The sequence below is a fragment of the Podarcis bocagei genome, assembly GCF_964188305.1.
Source record: "Podarcis bocagei genome assembly, chromosome: 16".
Taxonomy (NCBI): Eukaryota; Metazoa; Chordata; class Lepidosauria; order Squamata; family Lacertidae; genus Podarcis; species Podarcis bocagei.
In genome coordinates this window covers 26,432,890-26,453,194 of record NC_138142.1, presented here as the reverse complement: position 1 = coordinate 26,453,194, position 20,305 = coordinate 26,432,890, and positions in this window count along the sequence as shown.

Genomic DNA, 20,305 nt, shown 5'->3' with positions numbered 1-20,305 from the left:
GCCTCATTCCCAAGTTAGTCCTCATACAGGATCGCCAGCAGGAAACTTGCCATCCTAGGAACATTGACCTGAGAGTATGTCTCGTTAAATCGGCGTCTTCGTGTGTGTGTGTGTGTGTGTGTGTGTGTGTGTGTGTGTGATCTGCTTCCAAGAAAACGTACATTCTTGATTAGAATGTAGTACATAAGCTCATGAAACCAGTCTCTGTCTGAGGAATGGCCATACTTAGGAGGTCTGACCCCCATCTCACCGACTTGGGGATCATTTGGCGTAAAGGCAGGGGAGATCTATAGTACTGTATTTCAAATAGATTACTGGTCCAGTAAGCCAGTGGAAGCAGTTCTGCGGGTACAGCACAGCGCTCAAGCCCTTCCCCCAAAATCTCTCCGATTTAAATCGTGCAGTCTGAAGTGCTTATCTCTAATTGGGTGGCACAAATGTTTATTAATCTTGACCGACTTCGGATCTTATGTATTTTGTATTTTTCTGTTGTGAACCGCCCTGGGATCTTCGGGTGAAAGGCGGTATACAAAATCCATCCATCCATCCATCAATATATACACACACACACATACATACATACATAGGCCATTGCATTCTGCTTTAGAGATCCTGCTTCCTTTACTCCAGAGGCGCCAGAGAGTAAGCAGAGTCCCTAACCCCTCCGCCCCTTTTTACCCAGAGTTTAAGCCCTACTGACTTCATGGAAGGCTTATTCCCAGAAAGTACTGGGTTTACTCCTGTAAGGTAAAGGTAAAGGGACCCCTGTACCCATCAGTTAATGGTGCCACCTCCAGTTTCAATTTTTTCTTCACCCTGAAGGGAGCAATTGAGTACCCTTAGACTTCGCTGGATTTTCTGGTTCGAAAATCAGAGAAGAGCCGGGAGAGGTCAAAGGAAGCCCTTCTTCACGCAGCATAAACTATGGAACTCGCTGTCGCAGGAGGCAGTGATAGTAACCAACTGGGATGGCTTTAAAAGAGAACTGGACAGGTCCATGGAGGAGAGGGCGCGTCAGGGACTACTGGCCATGATCTCTATCCTCTGCCGCCTCTACGGATGGAGGCTGTGTAGTTTCTGATTCCCGGAAGCTGGGAGCCAAAGGCAGGGAAAGTGTTATTGTGCTCGGGACCTCTTGCGAGTTTCCCACTGGCCTGGCGTTAGCTGCTTGGATAACAGAATGCTGAACAAGGTGGGTCATTGGCCTAAACCAGCACGCTGTTGTTATGTTCTTATGAGAAATGCTGTTCTGGAGCCATTTCCAGCATCAAAACTGCTTCTTCCAGGAACCATAAATCTTTCCATTGCATTCCCCTTGACGGTCTGTTTTGGGACATGGCATCATAGAAAGGTAGAGTTGGATGGGACACCCCAAAGGTCATCCAGCCCAACCCCTTGCAATGCAGGAATCACACGGCTCAGGAATCCCTGACAGGTGGTCATCCGCCTCCAAGGAAGGAGAGTCAGGCAGCTTGTTTGCGATGAAGACAGATAGCTGGATAAAACATTTCAATGGAAAAGGAGCTGTGTGAGCAGTTAAAATAAAATAAATAAATAAAAATAAACACGTATTTGGAAAGCTCTCCCTTCCCCCGCTCTTTAAGTCTAGGAATGTGTCTGGGTCAGATCCAAGACCGTGGAAATGTGGCGGCTCAATTGTCCCTCTGTCCCTCCTCTCTCCTTCCCAAGTGTAGCTTTCCAGACTGGGGCTGGGGAGAGGGTAGCACACACCGAAATTTCCATCATAATATCATCTCCAACGCCTCGCTCTGAATAGAGGCGTTAGGAAAACACATAAGACTGAACGTCTAGACTGGAAGAGAGGGGTGAGGAGAGATGCCCCTGGGGGGTTGCAAATCTCTGCCCCCTCCCTTTCCCAAGGAGCCAATGAGCTGAGATTTCACTGCCCCCTCCTTCTCTGGGGTGTTTGTGGTGTTGGTGTGGGGGGAGAATATCAACTTCACAGAATAGATGGTGCGTTTTCTTAGGCAGTCTGGTTTCCAAGGCAGATTTCTCCACAAAACAGCAGAATCTAACGGCCCGTAGAAAATGGGCAATTAATTCATTCCCTCCTCCCCGTTTCCCCCCACCCCCGGCACGTCCTAAACCTCACAATGCCTGGGAACCGAAAATAAGAGCTGAACTTGAGAATGGGCGAGCAGGCTGTCTCAAGTTCATTGTCAGCCACAGATCAGACAGCCCCCGGCCCCCAATTCCCAAAGTCTAATACTTTTTTGCATCACACACACTCTGGGGGACAACAAGCAATCTCCGACCACACCACACACACCGCCCTGCAAGCGCCAAGCCCCCTCCACGCTCCTCGGCGAGGACTTTTGCTTTTAAAATTACTTGAAGTAAGAATCCAACTAAGTCCTATTCAGAGCAGACTCCACGAAACCAAGAGACGATGCCATTGGTTGCAAAGTGTCTACTCTGAGTAGGACTCCGTTGGAGATGGCCTGATAAGGACTAGGCTTCAGAAACTGTGCGCAGGGTTGCAACTTTGCTTGCTATTAAGACCCATTAAACTAAGTGTTTTTGCGAACCAACATGTCATAGAATCATGTCAACCTGATCTTTGTCTCTTGTTTTTACATTACACACAGAAACACACAAACACAGAGCCCAGGTCTTCTGCTTGATGTATTCAGAAGCCATTCCCACTAGGCTCAATGGGACTTACTCGCGAGGAGGAAGTGTGTGTTTGGGGTGTGTGCTATGTGTGTGTGGAGGGGCGGGACGGGGTTTGTATTTAAGGCCAAAGCGTTCTGCCTGGTCCTAGTCAACGTTTTATTCTTAAGTCAGCCCTGCTCTCAGTTTCATGGGGCTTCTTCCCAAGCCAGCTTGCCACCTTCTGCAGGCTTCCTCGAGAGTAGATCCCACTGCAGTCCTTGAAGCTGGCTTCCGAGAAAACTCTGCACGTGACCTTAGAATCCTCTGCGCCCCCCCTCCTCTCCAAACACGCTCCCCATAGGGACGCAGCACCGCCTGCCTGGCGCATCAGGCCACGGACAGTGCAATTGCAAAGTCTTCCCCACATTTTGACGGGAGACCGGATGCCTCCGGGGGAGCCCGTAAGCAGGGCGTGAATCCCCGGTAGCTGGGACCCAGGGGTAGACTGCCTCTGGCCATGGCAGTTCTATTGCGTTCTCTCTTCATTTCTCCCCCCGCTCTCTTCTATATATATTCTATATATATATATGGTGGAATAGTCCGTGCTAAAAAGCCCATCGTTTCACTCCTGCTCTAAGAATTATTACTAAAATAAAAATTGTATTTTAGATTGCTTTTTTATTTATTTATAAAAACGCTGGTTTTTATGCACGTTATTGTTATTATTATTTGTATGAATTACCCGCTATTCACCCTAAGGTCCCGGGGCGGGTTAAACCACCACATTAAAAATGAGCCCGCGTTTAAAGTTATGGGGGATTCCCTCCCCCCCCCAAAAAAAAATTATACCCAAAGTTTTATTGATGGAGCATCAGCCAGTGGCTAGTTTGGAGACACACCTCGGATTCTGGACCTCTCCATCATTTGGGGGAGACAAATGTTGGTGCCCCCCCACCTTATTTTCTCTCTCCAGTCTTTCCTCGAGCATGATTTTTTTTAAAAAAGAATTATGATGACGATGATGTTCTCACCAACCCCAATAAATTGGGCTTTCTTGTCTGGCCTCAGACGTGTCCAGCAAACCAAGGCGCGCTACCTTTTGTTCAATTCCTCCACAGGGCTTGATTTAAACGCGACGTTGGCAGCCGCCACCACGTGGGTCGCCCTGCTCTCCTCCTCCTCCCCCCCCCCCACCCTAGGAAAATGCTCATTAGCAGAAAAGAATCTAAGAGAGGGGGCAATTATAATTAGACACCTCCTGATTGCCTCTCTCTCTCTCTCTCTCTCTCTCTCTCTCTCTCTCACACACACACACACACACACACACTTCCTTCTTCCTCTCCCCCCCCCAATAAATTCGCAAGCATCCCATCTCCGCCTCTGAGCTCATTATTCTGATTATACATCTATTGTCGTTTCTCCCGATTGGTAAAGATAATTTCGTGTGTGTGTGTGTGTGTGTGTGTGTGTGGAAACAAACGCCATCCATTTTACGCAATAGGCAAAAAAACCCACCACACCACCCTCCCAGTTTTTCTCAATTTAAAACAAATGAATGACTAAAATAACATAAGCGGAATATTAAAATCCCAATGAGGGGCTTTATTCTGCACCCCCCCCCCCAGCAAAATTCAGCTTTGCCTCTCCTGCTGTTGTTTTAAATATATTTTTCTTATATTCTCGTGGCCTCCAGCCTTTCCCACAGCTTACCAAAAGACCAGGATCCCTTCCTTACCCCCCTGTACGACTCTGAAAGGTTGGCTTGGAGATTTTTAGGAGTCATTTTCACTGGGACAGGTCTCTAGCTTTAAAATATATTTCTGTTTTTAATTAATTCAGATTAATTTATCCCTCCTGGTTCTCCCCTGCCTCTTTGATCCTCTAACGAGAAAGCAATCCTTTTTTATTTTTTTATTTTATAAACGGAGACGGATTTGAGGATGATGTCGTGGGGGGAGGCCCCCCCCCCTTATTCTGGCAGGATACGTGCAAGCGGAGGAACCCGCAGAAGCCTTCGGAGGAAGCTGGCATCCGGGGCGAGTTTGGGAGACCTAGTCTCCGTGCGTGCGTGTCCCAAAAAACCCAAGTTCCCCGCTTCTCAACGGAGCCAGACGCAAAACAGCGCAGCATAGACTTAAAGGCCAGGGCGCCTCTGAGAATATGCTCAACCTCGGTCAGGAAATTATTTTTATTTTTTCCTGGACCAGAACGGAGCTCACGAGTCCTGTCACACGAAAAATTCACTTTTGCCTCTCCCCACCAGATTTCTTCATTTCAGCAGCCGATTTTTGGGGGGAGGGTAGCGCTTATTAGACAACGGAGAATCCGGCCCTTGGTAATCTGCTACAGATCCACCACTAGATCTTCTGTCCCCTCCCCCCCCAATAGGCGTGTTACACCTGTATTTTCGAGGAGGTGTAAAAGGTGTCAGGTCCTCCTGGCGCATATACAGGGGAGCAGAGATATCTTGGGCCAAAGGCGGCTGGAGATGGTTTGAACAGCTCCGTGAGAAAACGAGCTGCACGGCCGCTCAATTAGACTCTCATTACCATGTATGCAAAATGTGGCAACCGCGAGCCACGGCACTGGCTGGGAGATGGTGCAGGTATCCCTGGGTCATTCTGCCTGCAGTGGCGGATGGGCAGCCTGTATTCGGGGATAGGATGGGGGGGGTGTTCCTAAAGCTGGAAGGGTGGGGGTTAGTGGGAATTCTTCAATGGTCAAGGTTTAGCATGTACGAAGAATGATTCTCTCTCTCTCTCTCTCTCTCTCTCTCTCTCTCTCTCTCTCTCTCTCTCACACACACACACACACACACACACACACACACACAAACACACACACACACACACACACACACACACAGAGAGAGAGAGAGAGGGAGGGAGGGAGGGAGGGAGGGAGGGAGGGAGGGAGGGAGAAGTCCAGTAGCAAAGAAAGTCCGGAAGCACCCAAGGGACTAGAATCTTGGAGCAGAAATTGGCACAGGATGAAATTAACACGTCAACCAAAAAGTCAGAGAGGGATGAAAACAAATCAAAGGTGTAGAGACTGACTAAAACAGAGCAATTTTGTATGCAGCAGGGGGTGGGTCTCTATGATGGAGGGGTTGCGAGTATTTAACCCTTTGGAGGCATGGGTGTCCCAGAATCCTTTCCGGATCTTATGCAAGGCAACGGGACTTTTACTATTAGATTACTGTGTGCGTGTTCAGGATTAGACCCCCACAGAGTGAAATTATTCATTTGTTTCAAATGTATTGAACCTGGCGGCTTGGTTTGCGCAGTGAGGGTTAAAGGAGACTTTCTTTCCACAAGGGAAAGCTTGCCGGCTCGCTTTCCTAGGAGCAAGCCCCGTCGGAGTCCCGCGGATTTACTTCTGAGTAGACATGCCTAGCGCTGCGCTGTAAGGCCCTGAGATAAAGGGCGGTACACAAAATTAATAAAGGCTACTACCACTATTGATAATGATCATGCCGGGCACACGTCCATGGAGTGGACACGCACGGGATGTAGCGGGGCTTACTCCCGAGTCAACACACCTAGGTTAAACCCAAAAATTAGCAGGCAGGATGGCGTTTTGTTCCATTCTAGCCCAAGACTGTCAAGTGAAAGGGGGGGGAACGATGTGGAAGAGGAAAATGTTGATTGTGAAAAACACTTCTCTACAACAGTCGCAGCAGCCACAAAGAAGCCCCATCTCCGGGAACAATGACAACAGGGGGTGGCGTGGCGTGTGTGATGTATCTATATGTTCTGTTTTTGTTCCAAGAGATAGCTATAGATGTTATTGATATTATTATGTATTAATTTTGTATACCGCCTTTCATCCTAAAATCCCAGGGCGGTTCACAACATACCGCGTGTTTCTCAGTTTTCTGGTCCTGCCAAACCCTTTCACAAATAAATCCCAAGGGCTTGCCCCGCACCCCACACACATTTGCCGTCTGGGACTTGGAGGAGAGTCCCCTGTCATCCCAGATTACATCGGACATTCTCCACCTGAGGCAAAGTCCGATTCAGGAGCCTTAGAGAGACAACGCGGAAAACAAGGCTCGCTTCTCTTACTGGTGGCGGCTCCGACGGTAGTTGCTCAACAGTGGACGTCATGTTGTTCCCTTAAAGAGGCAGATTTCAACCATGTCTGCTCTGTCTGAGCGCTCAGGGGAGTGTGGTTGTCTCCCCCCCCCCCAACACGCCTTCTTCTTCTTCCCTTTATTAATGGAATCGAGATTCTCAGCCCCCACAACTTGCTTTGGAGGAGCTACGCTGATTCAATCATCACACATAACTAGGAACCACTCTTCTAAGACAATGGAATAATTTGCTGTGATCTGGTCCGATTCCAAACTAGGTATTCTGCAACCTGTCCCTGTACCTGGATTCCCTTAGGTCTGCCCTATTTTTTTCCTTGAAGTCATTAAAAATTATTAGGGGGGGGGAACGAAAATAAAGAAAGCCCCTCCACCCTCCATACCAGGTGAGGCCTGGTCCAGGAGAAGACAGAGCTGCCTTGTGCTCTCCTTCATCCCACTCCTAATAATAATAATAATAATAATAATAATAATAATAATAATAATAATAATAATAATAATTACCCCGCCCATCTGGCTAGGTTTCCCCAGCCACTCTGGGCGGCTTCCAACAAAATATTAAAAATACAACAAAACACCTTGTCTTCTAAAAGTCAGATAGTTGCTTATTTCCTTGACATATGATGAGAGGGCTTTCCACAGGGTGGGCGCCACCACCGAGAAGGCCCTCTGCCTGGTTCCCTGTAACCTCACTTCTCGCAGTGAGGGAACCTCACTGTCCGGGCTGAACGATGGGAGTGGAGACGCTCCTTCAGGTACAATGGTACCTCAGGTTACAGACGCTTCAGGTTACAGACTCTGTTAACCCAGAAATCGTACCTCAGGTTAAAAACTTTGCTTCAGGATGAGAACAGAAATCGTGCTCCGGTGGTGCGGTGGCAGCAGGAGGCCCCATTAGCTAAAGTGGTGTTTCAGGTTAAGAACAGTTTCAGGTTAAGAACGCACCTCCGGAACGAATTAAGTACTTAACCCGAGGTACCACTGTATACTGGGCCGAATGAAATCAGTGACAATCCCTTGACATTGTACCAAGCTGGGTCCGCACCCACAACAATGTGAATGGACATTTTATTTAGAGCAAGTCCCATTAAATTGCCTTCGGAGCACGCTGTGGCGAAATCCAGTTACGCAAACCGCCTTGCATCAACCAGCGCAAGGCAACCTGAAATTTTTTTTCCTGCTTAGACAGGAAGTAAAGCCCGCGACCGGGGCAGCAGCGCAGTCGGCTTCCGCAACTTTATTGTTGTGATGAAATGGCCTGGATTGCTTCCTCGCTCTCCCTCCCTGCGGGGGAAAGTTGTTTAATCCACTTATTTGTCAAACGCACTTTGCATACCGCCTTTGCGCCAAGGTACAGAAGGCGCTCTGGTGTAAATAACTTGTGATGTGCGGGGAGCACATCGCGTTGCCCAAGCCCCCTTCCCTTCTCTCAATCGCCACGGCCTTGAGACAAGATCGAGATTTTCCCAAATATGGATAAGAGAGAGAGGAGGTTTGCTTCCAGCCAAGTTAACAAGCTCAGTTTCATTTACTTCTGTCATAGGATGGATACAAAGGGGTTCTTCGGAGAAACCCACTTCTTGCAGGCACCATCTCAGGTGGCGCTTAGAATCTGGTCCCGAGCCCTAATCCAACTTCTGTGTCACATTCCTCTGGTTTCCGTCAAAGACCCTCGCCCCCCAAATACTGTAAATACCCCTCCCCAAAAAAATTCCACGTTGCATGGAAGCAAACTCCTAGGGGCCGAGGTGCCTTAGCCTCCCCAATAAAATATCTGAGAGGACCCGCCCCCAGTTGATGGGCATTGCCATTCAATTGGTGTGTGTGCACTGCATCTTGTGATCTATTATGCAGGGTGGGGCTTACCCCCCCAAAAAAATTCTATTCATGTTGGCACCCCTGCCCCATTGCGCACGTGAATTCCTACCCCATTGCAGTTTCTTCTTCGCGTGAAATCCCCCTCTCCCTTTCTGTCCTGATGATGGAAGGAAGGAATGGACGGGATCGCTCTGCATCCCTAAGCCCACTAGCTTTGAAGAAAGAAAGAAAGAAAGAAAGAAAGAAAGAAAGAAAGAAAGAAAGAAAGAAAGAAAGAAAGAAAGAAAGAAAGAAAGAAAGAAGCTCTATATTAATTTGTACAGTGGTACCTCAGGTTACACACGCTTCAGGTTACGCACGCTTCAGGTTACATACGCTTCAGGTTACAGACTCCGCTAACCCAGAAATAGCACCTCGGGTTAAGAACTTTGCTTCAGGATGAGAACAGAAATCGTGCTCCGGCGGCGCAGCAGCAGCAGGAGGAGGCCCCATTAGCTAAAGTGGTGCTTCAGGTTAAGAACAGTTTCAGGTTAAGAACGGACCTCCGGAACGAATTAAGTACTTAACCCGAGGTACCACTGTACTGTACAGTATATGCTTTGCTCATCCGGGACTTCATTAGTTACTGGGCGCGTCAAAAACTACGCTCTCCAGGAAGGCTGGTCACGTTTGGCTTAATCTTTAAGCCAGAATAGGGGAAGTTCAGGCCTGTGGGCCAGATGTGGCCCTCGCAACCCCTTTTTCTGGCCCTCGCGACATTCCTTCCCCAGTCACACCCACCAGCTTTACTTCGCGCTCTCCCTTGAGCTCTTTTGCATGGCAGGAACGTGCCTCTTGCTTGCCTGGAGGGAGGCTAGAGCGAGGCGCCAGTGTAGAAGCTACCAGAAGGGAAAACTTACATGCATTTTTCTTTCGAATATGGCCCCGGCAAGGTGGCAAAAAAGGGAATGTGGCCCTTGAGCCAATGAAGGGCCCGCAGCCCCGCCCTTCTTTATGCGCTGATACACCACCAAAGGGGGGGGGGTGTGAGGATGTCTGCAAAGCGAACCGCTTCGGCAATGAACGCATCTCAATGTGTATGGGGGTGGAATCCCACCAGCTCTGTGCCTTAAAATTAGGATCCCCCCCCCCCGCGCCGTGCGGTGTCGCCATGGTTTCAGTTGTCCAGATGTTTCCTTTACTCTTGAAGAGGTGGACAAAAAGAGACGAAAAATTGGGGGAACAGGACCCTGGGGTATAACGCCACCCACCAGGTCGTTAGAGGGAAGATGGGAGACGTCATGATAATTATTTTCTACTATATATTAGGTGCACGATCCTATTATTATTCCTTGGGGGCTCTTTGAAATTGAATCGGTCGTGGGTGGGGGAAGAGATTCATTGTATAATCTTCATTTTTGCATTTTCAAAAATATTACCCAAGTACAAGGTCCAACACCCCAGTCCTGCGAGCATTCTCACGCTGAAGCATTGAATGGGGTTTACGTCGCCAGAAGAGCCCTGCTGGAACAGGCGAAACAACCCACCTCGTCTTGGAAGGAAAGGGCCTTGGCTCAGTGTCGGCTTTGCCTGCAGGTTCAAATTCAATCTCCCTCTGTGGCTGAGACCTCCGCGCCGCTTCTCTGAAAGTACCACGGAGAAAGTACCACTGGCAGCTGCAAGCCAGTGTAGGCAATACTGAACTCAATGGGCCCATAGTCTCGGTGTAAGGTAGTTAGTTGTCTGTGTTCCCTGGGAAGTAGGAGCACATGAGGCTTGGGGCTCCTCTGCTGAAAAGGGCTCTGGACGTGGCTGCCTAAAGCGCCTGTGGTTGTGATCGGGGCGCCTCCCTCCCCGTCGCCATCAGCTAAAACCTATCAATTATTATTTATTTGTTTGTTTGTTTTATTTCTTACATTTATACCCCTCCTTTTCCTCCAAGGAGCTCAAGGCGTTGCACACGGTCCTCCTCTCCCCCATTCAGTGGCGTAGCGTGGGTTGTCAGCACCCGGGGCAAGGCAAGTAATTTGCGCCCCCTAACCCGTGGATTTGCGCCCCCTAACCCTAACCCCCAGATGTTGCGCCCGGTGCGGCCGGCCCCCCTGCACCCCCCACGCTACGCCACTGCCCCCATTCTATCCTCACATCAACCATGTGAGGTAGGTGAGCCTCTCGTGCGCAGTGGAACGAACTCCTTCTCAGGAAGGCGCTTGGAGACATAGCGCAGCTGATGCGCTTCGGAGGGTGCTACTATCTGCTATTTGCTTTTGCACCGCCATAAGGGAAACTGAGGGATAATGGTAGGGTTTCCACAGATGGGAGGGGCACTGTCTACAAAGCATCGCTTTAAAAAATCTCATTGAGAGATATACAAGCCTGTGCGTAAACCTCTCCAACTGAAACAGACCACTGCCTGGTTTTCTAAAATAAGCTGCTTCGTTCTGGAGGCATCCTGTCCTTTACCTACCCAGGTACACTCCCCACCCGCGCAGTGCCTTCCTTTGTTCCGGGTTCCTCTTTCTCTCCCTCTCCCCACAGCAGTCAAACTGTGATTGTAAGCGCCTTGGGGCCAAGACCTGCGGTTTGCTTCTTTTGTAGAAAGCAAAGGCACACCGATGACGCAGCATGAATGAATGTCATGTCCTCTCAGCAGCAACCTTTAAGCCTTTCTAAACCAGAAACCTCGAAAGCAAAGACGCCCCCCCCCAATCGTCCCAAAAAGTATTATTTAGAATTCCATTATGGCTACTTTATTCTCCTTCGTCAGCTAGCCGCGTGAGCGACCTGCTGAGCTGGAAAAGGCAAGCATAAATGTTTTAAATTAAATGTTTTAAATTAAATTATATCGTGGATAAGTGGGAACAAGCTGTATACCAGGGGGTGGGTCTTTTTCTACCTATGCAAGTAGAAACACAGATGAGCGGGAGGGGGGGTTGTACCTTGCTCTCTTTGCTCATCAAATGGTCATCTGATGACTTGCACCCCTATCAGGGCGATCTAAGCTAGCTAAATGGAGAAATCTCTCCGCCCACCCCAGCGCTCTGTAGACTTTCATTTTCCTTAAACTTTTTTTCTTCTGCCGCAGCCAAAATCACAAGGAGGGGATATTAGAAGGGCAGGGAATTTTGCTTAGGGTGATTGGATCATGCCCCTGGGAGGAAGGTACGCCAACCCACCTACGCTAACATAATATGGAGAAACGCATCTGAGAAGCCACCTTGGGAGGGTTTATGTATTGGGGGCGGGGAACTGACATGCCGGAAAAGGCACAGGAAAGAAGAGGGGGTTTTTAAAAGTGAAAAAACGTGAAAAAGTTCCAAACACCTTTCTCTCCCTGCACGCCCCGTATCTCAAACATTTGTAAACAAATAGTTTTAAAAACAAAACAAACATAATATCTTAATCCAAGAGGGTTCCTAAATGTTTACTTGTAAATCGGTTCTAGTGAATTGGATTGGATTTACTCTCATGTAAGCCTACCCAGGGCACGCTTTACTAAGAAAGATTAAGGGAGAATAAGCCTCATTGGACTCCGTGGGATTTGACTCCTAAATAAAGCCTATAGGATTGTGCTACCGCGTAAATCGCCACTTTCGAGGATTGTTTTTACGTATTTTTCTACAGCTTAACAAAAACAGGTAGCGATGAACCCGTTTTCAAAATACGCTCACTATTAAAAATGCAATTTATACAACATTGGGAGAAGGTGTTGTAAAATATGTTGTCATTTTCGAACAAGAACAGAAAAACATTGCAAGCAATTGGAAGTGAGAGACCTTTCCCTGGAACGAGCCTGCAACATCAGAGTATCTTCCGGAGCGCAGATCATTGTCCAAGCGTGTCTGCTCTCCACGTGTGACCGAGTGTGGCTCAGAAGGATGCCCGCCTCTGTTCCGAGGAATTGATGAATGGAATAAAACCAAGTGATTAGAAATCTGCCTGTGTTTTTGGGGGGTCTTTGTGCTCTTCGAAGTTGACAGGTTAATTTATCAGCTAAAGTAATGGTCCAAACCCGACCCTACAAAAGAGTTCAGGGAAAGACCCTCTGGGTATAAAATATTCTGAGGACACAGACTTGCCTTGATGCACAACAGGAGCGGGGGCCAAGGACCAAGGATAGCTTCTCAGGGCAACCTGCTCTACATGACTACTCAGAAGTAGGCTCCCTCGAGTTCCACGAGGGACTGGAGTCTCAGAAAGGGAACGTGTCTCCCGTTCTCCAGAAATCTCCCCCTTTGCTTTTTTTCTTAGGTCTTAGATTTTGAAGGAGCCGGAAAGTATGACTTGAGACGCACAAATTGAGCAGCAAATGAATCCAGCCTACTCAGAGTAAAAAGTACTAGATCTCTGCTAGCCGTGCCCATTTCCCCCCACTCTGAGTAGGACTTGACATTGGCTTAAGTCCTGCAGGATTTTTCCAACGCTGAAAATGTGGAAGCCTGCTCGTTTCTCACCAAAAAAAGAGATGGATCCTGCCTGTCCATTTAGCCTCGTAGCTCAGGTCCTACAAATGCTAGAAACTTTCTTTTATTACTGTTTTATTTCTTAGTGGAGAGCTGCGAATTGGGGTTCAGGGAGAGAAGATTTCCTCCGTGGACGCTCGTGAGTCGAACGCAACGCTAAATTTGCAAGGCACTCCTTGAGATTGGCCCTTTCTCCAAGCCCCGCGCAAGAGCCCAGCAGGGCCGGAGGAGGCGTCCTCGGCGCTCCCGCCGCCCTAGTCCGCGCCAAGGGCGAGGGCTGGAAACAGTGAGAGCCCCTTTCGCTGGCGGGACACCGCGCCCTCCGCCCCACGTAGTTCAGGGACTCTGAGTCTCTGACTCCGAGGATGGGCGGGTGCATAGCTGCCAACTCCCTGGGTGCCCGAGCACCCACAAAATTCCCATGAAGGGGCCAGGTACCCACAAATTTCGTTGCCAGGGCCATGCACGCTGCATGGCACCCACGGCCGCGGGCACCCACAGTTGCGGGGCCAAAAAGGGTGTCCCTTTCCGGGGACATTGTTTTAGGATTGGTCTGCATTTTGTCATAGGGGGTGGGGGGAAATAGCCTTTAAAAAATATTAGCCCTGGCAAGGAGGAGGCGAGGGGTGACCTTCTCTCTCCAAAATTATTTGCTCCTTTTCGTTTGCTTTCCAGTCGTTTCTTCCACTGTCCACACTTTCCCGTATCATTCTCTTCACCTACACGTTGCCTTCGCCCTTCCTTCCCTTCCTTCCGTGCCTTTCAACTTTTCATTTCGTTTTTTAAAAAGAACCCTTCCTTCCTTTCTCCTAAATAATATTTTTAAAAGCGTGGCGCATTGAGTTGAAATATTATGTATGCATATACACATTATAACGGGTGCGGAATGGGTGCGCGCGCGCGCGCGCGCACACACACACACACACACGTTAAGAGGATTGTCACAGATAAGCGAAATGAGATCTAAAAGAGCTTTTCCCCCCTGCTCAAAAAGCTGCCCCAGAGAGTCGCTTTCCGTCAGCGCAGACAGTACTGTATTGAGCTAAGTAAACCAACGGGCAGGAAGTGCAGTGCCACTTCCTGTGTTCATATGCCATTTGGGGAAGAGTTGCAGTGGAGCACCTGCTTTGCACTCGGAAGAGCCCCAATTCATCCTCCAGCATCTCCCCCATCTGAAACCCTGGAGAGCCGCTGCCGGTCAGTGTAGGGAATGCTGAGCTAGGTGTCCAATAGTCAGTATGTAAGGGCAAAGGAAGGAAGGCCGGAGGGACTTGTTTTGTACCAGAAAAGAGGTTATGAACAGGGGCAGGAGAGAACTGGGGCAAAAGTGGGAAGGAGCCCCAGTGGATTGGACTGGGAGGATTGGACTGGGACCCCTGCCCCAAGAAAAATCCAGACTTTGGGCTGTGGAAACTCAAATATATACAGTATGCAGATTTTTTTAAAAAGCAATTCTGTAACGAAAGAAAAAAAATCACTGCATCTGCTGTCTTGAACTATAAATCAGGGGTCACCAACACAGCACCCATGGGAGCACTGGCACTCTTGAGGTCTACCCCCACCCTGTGCCCACAAAGCCTTTGAGCCCCCACCCTCACTCACAGCCCCCTTGGTTATGAGCTGGTGAAGGTGGTTACCTTTTTCTCCCTTGAGAGGTAAATAGATCTGAAGGAGGAAGTTAGAAAAAGTGACACTCTTTCTCACTTCCTGTTTCAGCTCTATGTGCTTCTGAAGGCTGGGATCTACTGGCTGCAATTTTTATTCAAATACCCTGGAAAAGCAAAGTGAACATGTGTGCGATTTCTCTCTTTCTCCTCCCCTGCTTTTTTTTGGACGGGAGGGGATCTGATCTGGGGGAGAGAAACAATTTGCTGGTGTGGCACACCCATGGGACTCCTCACTCCAAAATACAAATGACCCACGGGCCTAAAAAGGCTGACAAGCCCTGCTGTAAATGATGGAATTGGAAAGCGTGGCCTGCTTCAAATATTTGTTTCAGCTCTAATTTGGGCACACAGTTGCCCTGAGGATCTGTAGCGGCCTTTGCCAACTTGGTGCCCTCAGGGGCTGGTTTTGAATTCAAAACTGCTGTGCTGGCTGGGGCTGATGGGAGTTGTAGTCCAAAACAACCAAAAGGCGCCAAATTGGAAAAGGTAGACTTGAAGGACACAACCTATCCACATGTAATTGTGATGTGAGACGGGGCAAGTGAGGAGCATGATGTGGAGGTGGAGGGGGGAAGACTGGGGAGGGTTCCAAGGGCCACACAGAAAGGCCTGGAGGGCCTCATTTGTCCCCTTGGCCTGAGGTTCCCCTTTGCTGCAGCATTTTGGGACTTTTTAGTTTAGAAAAAAGGGAAGTAAAAGGTGATATGATAGAATTTTGTAAAATTATCCCTGAGAACACTAGAACTCTGGGACAATCCAACAGAGCTGAATGTTAGAAGATTCAAGGTAGATCAAAGAAAGTACTTCCTGCGGCGCAGAGTTAAACTATGGAACTCCTTCCCACAGGAGACAGTGACGTCCACCAACTTAGATGTCTTTGAAAGAGGATTGGGCATATTCACAGAGAAGGCTGTCAGTGGCTGCTAGCCCTGATCTTGCTCTTTCTCCCAAAGGAGCCCAGGGTGGCAAACATCAAAATGTCACAGTTAGAGGCAGAGTAATGCTTCTGAATACCAGCAGGAGGGGAAAGTGCTCTTCTGCTCTGGTCCTGCTTGTGTGCTTCTGGTTTGCCTCTGAGAACAAAATGCTTAACTAGATAGGCCACTGATCTGATCCAGCAGCCTCTTCCTGCATTCTCACATGTATAGGAATTGTCTTCGGGACCTGAGAACTCTGTATAAGAGCAGGCCTGGTGAAGAACAAGCTTCCCGTTATCTCAGCAGCGATGTATTGGCAAAGCAGTAAAGTATGATATAATAAGTAACAAGGGCCCCAGCTGTTGGAAGAGGCGACCGCTGTTGGCATGTTTCTTCCCTGAGTGTACAGTGAGAATCAGGTGAGGAGCAGAGGGGCTGGAGGGGTGGGAGGGAGGGAAGTTGGGGGGGGGTGAGAATGCCACGGGACATCTGCCAACATTATTTCTGGCTGCCATTGTTCGAGTCTCTCACGATTACAGGCTCAAAAACCCATTCTCCGCATTAAGAGGGCTCCTTCAGCTGGGATGGGAGGCTAATTGCTAATTAGCCCCCCCTTCTCTCCCCCCTCCCACCACTCTGCCCCTTCCTCTGTGCCCGAAGGGGAAGTGGGGAGGGGAGGGGGCGACAAAAATTCTTCAGCTGTTGCTTGCAAATTGCAGGCCTTCTTTGGCAGACCAGCACCTGCTTATGGGGCTCAGCGCCTTTTGATTAGAAACATGGCGGTTCTTTTCCACATGGCTTGGTACATTCCTCTTAATGTGTGCCTCTCTCTGGGTGTGTAAAAAATTAAAAATAAATGGGGGGGGAGGAGGGGGCTTATTGCCCTATCTCCAGATTTCCCAAGTGATCAGGTGGGATCTTTTAGTCCCCGAGGGGCCACACCGGATTTGAGGCGTACATTTCTTGCTTGTCCTGAGGTGTGATTAATTTAATTATATAGGAGTTGCTTTACAGATGTCTTACCAGAGTCCAAACTGGGTTGTGTAGCAGTTTATTCCGTATCCCCAATATTTTCCCAACTGTGAATTTCTGCATTATATTTGAGCTTTTGCATAGTTTCCAGAGAAGTGATGGAATACAGCTCATGTTTGGCGCTCGTTTCCATGTTATTTCATAAAATAAATAAATAAATAAAAATCTGCTTGCAGCCCCATTAGCCCAGATGATGGTAGAAGTAAAGTGATGACATCTGGGGCAGGATATTGGCATGCTGTCCTTTCCTGCTGTTTTCAAGACTTGTGCAGAATAGATGGGAGAGTAGCAATGTTGTTCATCGTTGTGTGGGTCCATGCCTGCTGGTGTGAATGAATTTTAGCACAACCTGGCGGTATATCAGTCAAAAAGTCACATTTCCATAACTCAACAGGCATTTGCAGGTTGAAAGGAACATTAGGAAACAGAAGTACTAGCATCATAATCACGAAAACGAACACAATATTGCCCATGTCTGAATGCACCCTTTGTTTCAGAACAGTCTAGGCCTCACCATGCCCCAATTTATTAATTTAAAATATTGATTTCCTGCCTCTTATTCATACTGATTTACAGCCTGAACCTCTGGGTTTAGGTTGTAAATCAGGATGTGTATCAACTGAGACAAGGGGTGTGGGACCTCAGGCTTGGATGCAAAATGTGCCCTTCCCCCCGCTGCCACATCCCTCACTGGCCGGACTCTGCACCCTTCTCAGTTGCTTTTTCCTGGCTGGAATGTGCCCTTGGATTGCAAATACAGCAGTACCTTGGGTTAAGTACTTAATTCGTTCCGGAGGTCCGTTCTTAACCTGAAACTGTTCTTAACCTGAAGCACCATTTTAGCTAATAGGGCCTCCCGCTGCTGCTGCGCCGCCGGAGCCCGATTTCTGTTCTCATCCTGAAGCAAAGTTCTTAACCTGAAGCACTGTTTCTGGGTTAGCAGAGTCTGTAACCTGAAGCGTATGTAACCTGAAGCGTATGCAACCCGAAGTACCACTGTAATGCATTTCCTTGCCTGGATAGGGAGTGGAGAGGCCTGTAGGTGTGAAGGAGCTTCAAATTTTCGCATGGCTGGAATGCAGCCGATGTATAAAGGGAAGCGCCCCCTCCATAGCTGTGCCCATTTCCCCCTGGTCCCGCCCACTTTGTGCCTCAGGCACCGCCCACTGTGGATCATAGCCCCACCCACCACTGGATGCTTATAAGGTTACAGTGGTACCTCAGGTTGCATACGCTTCAGGTTACAGACTCCGCTAACCCATAAATAGTGCTTCAGGTTAAGAACTTTGCTTCAGGATGAGAACAGAAATCATGCTCTGGCGGCGCGGCAGCAGCAGGAGGCCCCATTAGCTAAAGTGGTGCTTCAGGTTAAGAACAGTTTCAGGTTAAGAACAGACCTCCGGAACAAATTAAGTACTTAACCTGAGGTACCACTGTATACTGAAAAAGGTTCCTCACCACTGAGCTAGACTTAACACTATTTATTTTGACTGGCAGCAGCTTTTGGGAAGGGAGGAGGAGGAGTTCTTCCTTTCCTCTTGCCTGTGAAACCCTTTTCGCTGGGAATGGGGCATTACTACTGAGCAACTTTCCCTGCAAATTATCAAATATCCCAGTGAAATCACACACAGAGCAACAATTAAAGCAATAACAGATGGCAAAACAAACTCAAAATCAGTTGCAGCATTAGCTCAAAATACTGCGGAGCAAGAGACCCCACATTTTCCTCAGCCTCTTTTAGGAAGCACAGCAAAACACCATGAGTGATTTTACTTAGTAATATTATCTGCTTGTTTCCAATCAGTGTCCCCCCCCCCCCCAGGAAAGCAGGTGCCGGTACTCACCATGAAGTTATTATAGTAAGTGCACACTTTTTAACAACAACAACAACAAAAAAGAGGTTCTGGCATTGCGTAGCCTTGAGTACCCCCTGAAAAAAAGCACCATTCCCAATACATTCGGACACCTATTAAGGGGTGACCTGTGTGCACACTTTAAAGCACATTCGAAGCGCATCCTTTCCCTCAAAGGATTCTGGACACTGTCATTTGTCCAGGGTTGCTGGGAATGGTAGTTTTATGAGGGATGAACTACACCACCCAGAATTCTTTGAGGGAAAGGATGTGTTCTGAATGTGCCTTAAAGGTAGGTATAGCATGTATGCAGCCATCATGACCAGATTTGACATGATGGTTACTGAGATCATGGAGCAGGTTTTCATTTATGTTTGGATACAGCTGGACGCCATTTTGAATCAAGATGGTGAACTGAACCTTTCAAAGCCCCACTGATTTCAAAACTGCACCAATCTTTCACCCATCCTTCTGGGTTTCTTAGTGTTCCCAAGCAAAATGCAAAATTGTGTGATGCAACAACAAAAAAAATATATATATATCGGGGGAAGTGCATATGTTAGTGAACAAAACATACGAAAATGCATATATTTTTGTTATGTGTGACAAAATTGCACTTGCATTTGTGTATATTAGGGAAAACATGAAGTAAAATGAATTTTCATGGGGTCTGTTTTGAAATAAAATGATAGATTTATCTACGCCTATTTACTTCTAACAAACATCTTCCTTAAATAAGTAAGTACAATCTTGGAAAGCCCAGGTCAGTAACAGCCTTTGAGAAAGAAGAGAGTTGGGAAGGTCCTCAAGTCCTGTTACCAGAAAACAAGCTCTCTTCTCTTAAAGGAAGTTGCTGTGTCATAAATTAAAAGGATCTGATTTGAGAAAACATTTTAGACAGGGCAGATCAGCGCCCTAGGTGGGGTGACTGCAAACTGGCCCCGGAAAGGTGCGCTCCAAGATTTCCTGGTTTGTGGCCAGTCTTACCATTCAAACATGTCTTAATTGCCATCTAGCGCCACCTTGTGACCACATGCTGTAAATGTCCTAGAAGCAAAACCTCACATTTGACAAAACTGGAAGTCCCAACATGCGGACTGAATGAGACAGAGCAGAATCTGAGAATAAACCAGGCTGAGCTGAGTACTTTGAAGTCCTGCGGATTTCACTGGGAGGGATTCAAACGTGTGCTTGAAAGTCTGGATACGTCTTACTGCACACACAGGGCACTTTGGCAGCTGTTCTTGTACTCCTATAGAGTACAAGATTTCCTCCCCATTTTTGTTTCAAGACCAACTTTAGCTAAAGAAATGTTTCAAGCGAATTTAAGACTGGGGAATGGGGTTGGGGCTTAAGGGAAACAGGAAGAAGGCAGCAAAACTTTGTGGTGCTTGAATTTCTAGAAGGGCCCTCTGTCCTGTGGTTTCCAGCAACTGGTATTTAGAGACATTGCTGCCTCTGACCTTGGAAGCTGAGCAGAACCACCATGACTTGTAGCCATTGATAGCCTCTTGTCCAATCTCCCTTTAAAGCCATCCAAGTTGGTGGCCATCACTGCCTCCTGTGGCAGGGAGTTCCATAATTTAACCATGCGTTTTGTGAATGTGGTACAATAAAGTATGGCAAATAGCAATTGTGGGGAAATGGACTAATAAAATAAAACAAAAAATAAAACACATTCCTTTGCAATAGGTTGGTCCAGCTTTTTATGAATGAAAGCAGAGGACCCTCTTCACAATAATTATAATTGGTTAGCATAAATTCTGTACATTTCCTTCTCTACAGATTGTTGCTTGGGATAGGAAGTTATTATCCTATTTGGATGTCATTTTTAATGTATTGCCTAAACTTCACCTGCTGCATCCGA